Below are 9,107 nucleotides of genomic sequence, written 5' to 3'. Positions count from 1 at the left end.
GGGCTGTTTCCTCAAAGTTTGTAGGGGGTGCTACTGAGCCATTTTTTGGAACCCACGCACGAGACACTTAAAATATCAAATTTTTCACCAGTTCTGAGATGTGTGCAAAGTTTCATGAGTTTTCAGGTATGTTAAGCCTCCCAAAAAGGCAATTCATTTGGAGGAAGAAGAAGAAGAATAAAAAATCCTTGCATTTCAATAGGGTCCTCGCACCGCTAGGTGTTCGGGCCCTAATAATAATTCCTTCAGTTTCAAAAGGGCCTTCGCACGGCCTTCGGTCGGTGCTCGGGCCCTAATAATGTTACCCAGTTACAGTCCATGCCCACTGAGCCCATATAGATCCCTTATTGGGCCCATATAGTCAACCCACATGGGCTTCCCATGCAGGGCCCATGTTACTGCCCACTTATATCCCCTATGGGCAGAGGTGGGTAGTGGGTACTAGTTACATTTACTCAGTTACATTTACTTGAGTAACTTTTTGGATAAATTGTACATTTAAGAGTAGTTTTAATGCAAAATACTTTTTACTTTTACTTGAGTTATATTGTTTTAAAGTAACAATACTCTTACTTGAGTACAATATTTGGCTACTCTACCCACCTCTGAGTACATATATATATATATATATATATATATATATAAGAATACATTTGTGTTTCTTGTGCCTTGATTTATGTTTGTAAAGATTTAATTCATTTTTGTTTAAGTTAAAGGGGTATTGTTTAAAATACATGAATTTGCAGATTACTATTTTTGATTGATTGATTACATTCATGTTCTTATTTGACAAATAAATCAGACGTTACTCAACGGTTACTCAGTATTTGAGTAGTTTTTTCACCAAATACTCTTTTACTCTTACTGCAGTAATTATTTGGATGACTACTTTTTAGTTTTACTTGTGTAATATTGTTCTAAAGTATCAGTACTCTTACTTGAGTACAATTTTTGGCTACACTACCCACCTCTGCCTATGGGGCCCATAGAGTCTGCCCACTTGGGCTTACCATGTGGGCCCCATGTTGCTGAAACTTGATAAGTCCCAACTAATCTTACCCAGTTATAGCCCATGCCCACTGAGCCCATATAAATCCCTTGTTGGTCCCATGTAGTCAGCCCACATGGGCTTCCCATGCAGGGCCCATGTTACTGAAACCATATGGGTCCCAAATAATGTTACCCAGTTACAGCCCATGCCCCCTGAGCCCATATAAATCCCTTGTTGAGCCCATATAGTCAGCTCACATGGGATTCCAATCTGGGGCCCATGTTGCTTAACCCATGTGGGGCCTAAATAATGCAGCCGAGTACTAGCCAATGCCTACTTTGCCTACTTATATCCCCCTATGGAGCCCATTTAGTTGGTCCACATGGGCTTACCATGTGGGCCCATGTTACTGAAACCATATGGGTCCCAGTAATGTTACCCATTTACAGCCCATGCCCACCGTGCCCATATAGATCCCTTGTTGGGCCCATATGGTCAGCCCACATGGGCTTCCAACCTGGGGCCTATGTTACTAAACCCATATGGGGCCCACAAAATTTGCCCAGTTCAAGCCCATGCCCAGTTGGTACCCATGTAGCCCATTTATAACCCATGTGGGGCCCACATGACATGTTGGCTGGGACCAGAATGTCAATAGAGCCTGGGTTCTATTTTAGTGTAATTGTACAGTATCCATATTAGGTGGTTATACAAAAACTTAATTTCCTGTGTGTATGTATGTTTTAGCTGCTGTGAGGTGTAATCATCTGACGTTTGGGGCCACAGACCAAGAAATCGATTCCACCGTCAAAAGATGGCTACATCTGGCCCCAGATAGAGATGGTGGCAGGAGACAGAGGATGAAGAAAAAGAGTGTGAAGAGAGTACAACTGGCTAATGGAATGAAACGTGGCACAGACATTCAGGAGTTGTGTGCAGCAGAGTCCAACTGGTTTGTGGACTGACAAATGGCACAGACGTTCAGGAGTTGTGTGCAGCAGAGTCCAACTGGTTCGTGGACTGAAACATGGGATGAGGGCCAGCTATGGTCATACAGGTGGCTGACATTCGGAATCAGTGCTGCTACTTGTCTGGTCCAACATGGGGCCAGAAGAGGGCCAGCTATGGTCATACCTGTGGCTGAGATATGGCTATGTCATGGGCCATATGTGGCCCGTTTCTGGCAACCAGATTTGGACCACCCGTGGACCGTAATTCATTGCGGTATGTGGGCCGAGTGTAAGTGAGATGTGTGGCCCGCCACTGGGCCAGACCAATTTTGCTATGTGGGAAGTATGTAATATAAAAGTGTATACAGAGTTAATCTATTTCAGCTGAAAGGTAAGAGCTCCTTCACCCCACAGACTGCAAGCTGTGCTTAACCAAGAACAAAGACATTCCAGCCCGTATCTGTAATAAAACACAGTGTTAGGAGAAGCAAAGGGAGGTACATCCAATGAGTTTGAACTAAAAAGGGAACAATACATTGTCTTCACCCCACGCAGCAAAGCAAGTTTCTGACACACAAGTAAAATGCTCTCACAGACACAGGACACTTCAGGTCAAATTTAAAACTTACACAACAGAAGAAAGCAGAATGATCTTTTAATGGCAGGGTATTATGGTAATTATAAGTTTAGGTCCTACATATGGCAGCAGCTTCCTTGTCTCTGTGGTACAATTAACGTTTTCTCTGGTGGTCTACTTAAATTTGCCTCAGCATGCCAGTTTAAAGTCTGTCATTCATAGCTGACCACATTTTCAAATCATAACTCAAATTCTCTATATATGTCACTTATAGGCCTAGCTTCCGTTTGGGGCCTATGCAGTCTGAAGGAAGGGTAAAGGTAAAGGTAAAGTTCCACTGATTGTCACACACCTGAGTGTGTGAAATTTGTTCTCCGCATTTGACCCATCCCCTGAGGGAGCGGTGAGCAGCAGCGGTGCCGCGCTCGGGAATCATGTGGTGATCTAACCCCCCAATTCCAACCCCTGATGCTGAGTGCCAAGCAGGGAGGCAGTGGGTCCCATTTTTATAGTCTTTGGTATGACCCGGCCGGGGATCAAACCCACGACCTCCCAGTCTCAGGGCGGACACTCTACCACAAGGCCACTGAGCTGGTCAGGGATAGAGTGAAGTAATAGCAGACAGCTAATGTTAGGCCTTTAAAATGAAGCCCTCTAGTAAGAAAAGGAGAATGATGTGCAGAGGATATTTGCAACAAAATAAACCCCAAAATATACCTGACAAAATATTGTATGGAGAAAATTGGTAATAGTGTTATCTTGCTCAGTACCAGGCCAGCTATTAGCTAGCTTGATCTGTAATGTTACCAGCCCAGCAAAAATTTCCCTCCTCTCAGCAGCATTTGGTTGCATTGGTGTGCAGCCAAATGTGTATAAATGTGTATTTAAAAGAAGTGTTAAAGAATTGTATAATAATTGGAAATAACTACTAGTTTTATTTGCAAGTTCAAATACCAAACTTGGGGTCTTGCAGTATTATTTATTATTTGCAAGACTGTTAGTTTCAAAAAGAACAGACAGAAATTGCTGCAGCCCTTGAGATCCCTGGTAAGCATGCTATAGCTAGCTAGATAACCATCATCCCCATCCATCCATCCATCCATCCATCCATCCACTTACAACCACAAGTGGTGACATAATGTAATTTCTAAAGCTAGCAATCTTTAGTCGAAACATAAGGTTAGGTCGTAGACTAACAGCATACATTTCAGTATCTAACGTTATCTTGCAAATAGCCTCTACGGGGGGTTGCCAACTTTTCAAAAAACCTTGTAGTGAGATTCAGCGGGGCCGAACACAATTTCGTATTTTAAGCCGACACATAAAATTTTTGTTTGTCCTCCTGCTGGAGATGGGTAGGGCCTTCATACAAATACCATACAGAGAGAGAGATTTTTTTTTTTTTTTTTTTTTTTTTTTTTTAATACTTGTCTGCATTGGTCTTCATAGCTTAGCGCCACTAAAGGGTGTAAGCTTCTTGTGAAGATTGATGCACTGTTAATCTTGCAGTCAAGTATTTAATACCCATAATGCGTGGTTGTGACCGTCACCCACCCTCCCTGGAGACTAGCCTATCAGCCTTTATTGGAAAAACTTCCTAATATGAGTCAGAGAGGGCCGTGATACACCAAAGTGTGTCAGGGAGAAAGTAAGAAAACAAGCAAGGGGGAGGGGGCAGGTGCTTAAGTCCTGAGTTATATAGTGACAGTGCATGCGGAGAAGAAGGAGGAAAAACAAACAAATAAACAAACAAACGAAAAAAAAAAACAGGGGAGAAACAGGCAGTGTAGCTGATGTATTGTGGCCTTGAGGTGGTTGTGCTCCATGCAGATTATCGAAAATAAACATATACATGTCTACTATACTGTACTGAAAAACAAAGACAAAAGAGAAGTCTATACTGAACACCAAAAATGTGAGAGTCTTGGTGGAGGGGGAAAGCCCAATTGCAGAGAAGAGTTGCCAGCGTGGTGTGGTAGGTTTGAGAAGCAAGTGGGCCCCTTTGGAGTGATCCCATCGGTTCTTTGCGATGCGTCACAGAGCTGAAGTATCGAACATGCATGTGTGTATTTGAACCCTCCCAATGTGTTTATGAAAACCATCACCAGGGTCCAGGGCCAGCCCTGCGGGGGAAGGGGGGCGGAATGGCACCCCAAGACCATGGGAGCACCCAGACCCCAAGACCAGGGAGCCGCAGAGGCTGCAGGACACCACGCAGGCCCAAGGACCCAGGGCGGCGGAGGCCGGCACCCCCAGAGAGCCAGAGACACACCCCAGACAGGCGGGGCAGGAGGGCCCGCCCACCCACCGCCGGACGCAGACCACCCCCACCCCCCCCCCAACCACCACCCCCCCCCAACCACCACCCGCCCCCGACCACCCGCCCGCCCCCACCCCCATCCCCCACCCACGGACGCACCCAGGGACCGCTCCCGACCCAAGGAGCCAGGCGCGGGGGCCCGGCACCGCCCCCGGGGAGAGAACCAGCACCGCACAGGACGGGCCCGCACCAGGCGCCGGCCACCAGCAGACGCCGGACCGGACAGTAATGAGAGCCCACCCAGGCCCGGGCGGACGAGGGAGGCAAGGAGGCGGTGATACTGCAAGGCATATGTCCCCAGCGCATCGGGAACCAGGGGACCGCGAAGGGCCACCCGCCCGAACCCCCCAGGACGGGCCCCCACCAACACACAGGAGAGAGCGGACCGCCATGAGCAGTCAATCCCCCATCGGGACCCCATAGCAGAGGGCCCATAAACCACAGCCGGTCAGGAGGCAGAACCCCGGCAGGAACCCACAGAGCCCCCAGGGCGCCACCCGGCCCACCCGCCACAGGGCCACAGGACCCCCCAGACACCGGGAACCCAGCCAAACCACCATGATGTAAATGGGCTCCCTGGCTCCAACCTTCAGCCCAGGAGGGCCGGGCCCCACTAGTCACGCCATCTACAGTGCGTGTAAACCCACCACCCCCCCCTTACTATGATTCTCCGATCCCTGACGGAGAAACATTAACCCTACACCGTGAATGTGAATGTGAGTACCCATAACTGTGATGTGGTGCATTAAAATTGAGGGACATAGGAGACAGGTGGGGGCAAGGCTGATGGCTAGAGCACACTGCTGTCCTGCAGCCCGTGCAGCCATAAGGCAACTGGAACCTGTTCCCATCTGTCCCCCAAGATGTAGGTGTATGTGGTGCTTTAAAATTGGAGAACAGATAAGGATGGGCCGGGGGGCAGCATGGAGGGCTACCGGACACCACTGTCCCATAGCCTGCCCCATTATGAAGCCCCCCAATCCATCCGTGGTCTGCACCTCGAAGAGTGAGTGTATGTGGTGCATTAAAACTGTGCAATGTGTGGTGAGTGAACTAAATGTGGTTTAGGAGGCCAGGCCAGTGTAGGCCCGGCCCGAGGGCTGGAGGGATGGATGGGAGGGGCTAGGAGGTGGCGCCAACCAGACCCCGGCGCCGTGAGGCCCCCAGCGCCCATGGACAGCGGGCCCAAGGAAACCCAACGGGCCCCCACCTAACCCCGCCCCCCTGGCAACTGCAGCGTCGGGCCTCCGCAGTGGTCCCGACCTGGGCCACACCACCCGCAGCAAATCGGCCCCCAGCAGAAGGACAAGGCGCACCACCAGGGTGCACGGATGACGGGCCCCACCCAGCCCCCCCGAACCCCGACGCGCAGGAGCACAGACCAACCCGCAACCCCGCCAGTACCCCCCCAGACCGCCACAGACCCAAAGCCGGACCCCCAGCCCAGGAGGAGACCCCGCCCCCCCCCCAGGCACACAGGGCGAGCAGTCCAGACGCACCCGCCCCCAGGGGAAACCGCCCGGCCCCGCAATCCCCCACAGAGCCAGGGAGCAGGCCCGGATTCAAGGGGAAGAAAGTGCACCTAACACATGCTTAAGACCTTGAGTTCTGATGAACCGCTGTGGTGTATTGTGGTGAGAGAGATAGAGGGATTAGGGGTTACATCATTAACAGAGACACGTTACATATTACACAACAGTCTTTCTTGAGTTGTAATATTTATATGTACAGGTGACATATGCTCACAGGCTGAGTGGCACTATACAGACACGTTTAGTGAGTGAATAAATGGTGACCATTTTTCTGTAAAGTATGTTAATTGGTTTCTGTGGCCAGCAGATATTTTCTCCAGGGAAATATGTTCTACAAGGAGATTCAGCCAATGGTTGATGTTGAGGGTCTGTTTATCTTTCCAGTTGACTAGGATTGTTTTCTTGGCGATGGCGAGAGCTACAAGAAGAGAGTTGCAGTGGCTGTTTGGGAGGTCAATTGTCATCAGGTCACCAATTAAGCACAGGTTGGGAGATAATGGGATCCTGCAGTCCAAAATGGAGGAGAGTTTTTGGGTGACTGTAGACCAGAAGTGCTGGACAGGTGAACATAACCACAGTGCATGAAAGTAGGTGTCTGCAGTGTTCTGAGTACACTGAGTGCATGTGTCAGATTGACTAAAGCCCATTCTATTCATCTTTTGTTGGGTGATGTGTGTTCTGTGGAGTACTGTAAATTGGATAAGTTGTATATTAGTGTGTCTTGTCATCTTAAATGTATTTTTGCATATCTGAGTCCAGAAGTCAGGGTCCGGTGATACACCCAGTTCTTTTTCCCATTTTAAAGTTGGTAAATGTATAGAACTGGTCTTTGACAGTAATTTATAAATCTTAGAAAGGTTCTTCTTATTACTCGGAGAAAGCTTTGTAATATGTTTGGCAAATTCTGGTGGCTGCAAAGTGTCCTGAGGCGCTGGAATTCTCCTCTTGATTGTTTTTATCAATTGTAAATATTGTAGAAAATTGCCATTTCTTATTTCAAAAGTTTGAAATAAGTTTGTGTATGTCATAAGTATATTGTCTTGGAAAAGGTGATGGAGATGAGTTACTCCCTTCATCTCCCATGTGCTAAAATGGAGAGGTCTTTTGTTAATTTCAAAATCCGGGTTGTGCCAAATTGGAGAGAGCAAGCAAGGTTCTATCGGAGAGTTTGTGATTTCTAGTGTTTTCCACCAGGCTGATAAGGTGGAAGCAATCATTGGGTTCTTAAAACAGTTATGACGTCTGAGTGTAGTGGTGATAAACGGGAGGTCAGAGAGTTTTATATTGTTGCAGTCCGCCTGTTCTAGTTCGAGCCAGGAGTTGTAGTCTTTGTTAGGATATAACCATTTCAATAGGTACTGTAGCTGGTTAGCTAAATAGTAACGTTTAAAGTTAGGAGCGTCCAATCCCCCTTCCAATTTGTTTTTCTGAAGGGTGCTTAGGCTAATTTTTGCTGTTTTGTTCTTTGAGTAGAATTTTATAATTGCAGAATCTAATGACAGGAACCATTTTGATGTGGGTGTGAATGGAATCATGGAAAAAAAATAGTTAATTTGGGGTAGAATTTTCATCTTAACTGTGGCTATTCTTCCCAGGAAGGAGATGGGAAGATTGTTCCAGCACTTCAGGTCACCACAGATCTTATCTAGCAGCGGGCTAAAGTTCAGGTGGACCAGGTCTGATAGTTTGGGTGAAATATTTATGCCAAGATATCTTATGTTGCCCGCAGGGAGAGAAAATTTTTGGTCTGCAGGATTCCAAGAGTTCTCCGTTATTGGCATTATTGTCGATTTGGACCAGTTGATGGAGTAGTCCGAAAGTTTAGAAAAATGTGTTATGAGATTAAATACTTCATGTAAAGACGATTTCGGTTCTTGTAGATAAAGTAAAATGTCGTCGGCATATAGATTAATTTTATGCTCTGAATTGGCGGAATGGATACCTATGATCTTGCTGTTCTGACGGACTGCCATAGCCAATGGTTCGATGAATATTGCAAACAGTAGAGGTGAGAGTGGGCACCCTTGTCTGGTTCCTCTCTGCAAAATGAAGCTTTTAGATGTGAGCCTTATACAATTCCCCTAAGGCCACAGTCACCACCAACGGGATGATACCCACTGGATAAATGACTCTCCAAAGCCAAATCCACTCAGGGTGGCAAATAGGAAGGACCAGTTGACCTTGTCGAAGGCTTTTTCTGCATCAAGTGACAAAATAATTGCTTTTGTATTAACGCGTTGTGCTTTACTTATCAGATTAAGAACTCTTCTGACATTATTGCTTGAGTGTCTACCATTAATGAAGCCCGTTTGATCATTATGAATTATTGATGCGATTATTTTCTCCAGTCTAGAAGCAAGTGCCTTTGAGATAATTTTGATATCACTGTTAATTAGTGATAGAGGACGGTAGCTAGAAGGAAGTGTGGGGTCTTTGTCTGGCTTTAGTAATAATTTGATTGCTGCTGTATTCATGTGAGGTCTTATACCTCCGTTCTTTTTGATCTCTGTCACTGTCCTGATGAAAAGTGGTGCTAATATTGTCCAGAAATGTTTTTATAAATTCGGCAGGAAAGCCGTCTGGACCTGGAGCCTTACCTGTTGGCATTTTGTCTAATGCGCTCTGCAGGTCATTAATAGTCAGGGGGGCGTCTAACATATTTCTGTGTTCTGTGGATAACTGAGGTAAATTTAGGTTATCGAGAAAAGCCTGAATATCTTCTGGGTTTGGATTGTTT

The sequence above is a fragment of the Epinephelus lanceolatus genome, chromosome 15, assembly GCF_041903045.1.
Source record: "Epinephelus lanceolatus isolate andai-2023 chromosome 15, ASM4190304v1, whole genome shotgun sequence".
NCBI classification, from domain to species: domain Eukaryota; kingdom Metazoa; phylum Chordata; class Actinopteri; order Perciformes; family Serranidae; genus Epinephelus; species Epinephelus lanceolatus.
The sequence above is the reverse complement of the archived record's forward strand: the minus strand, read 5'-3'. Positions refer to the sequence as shown.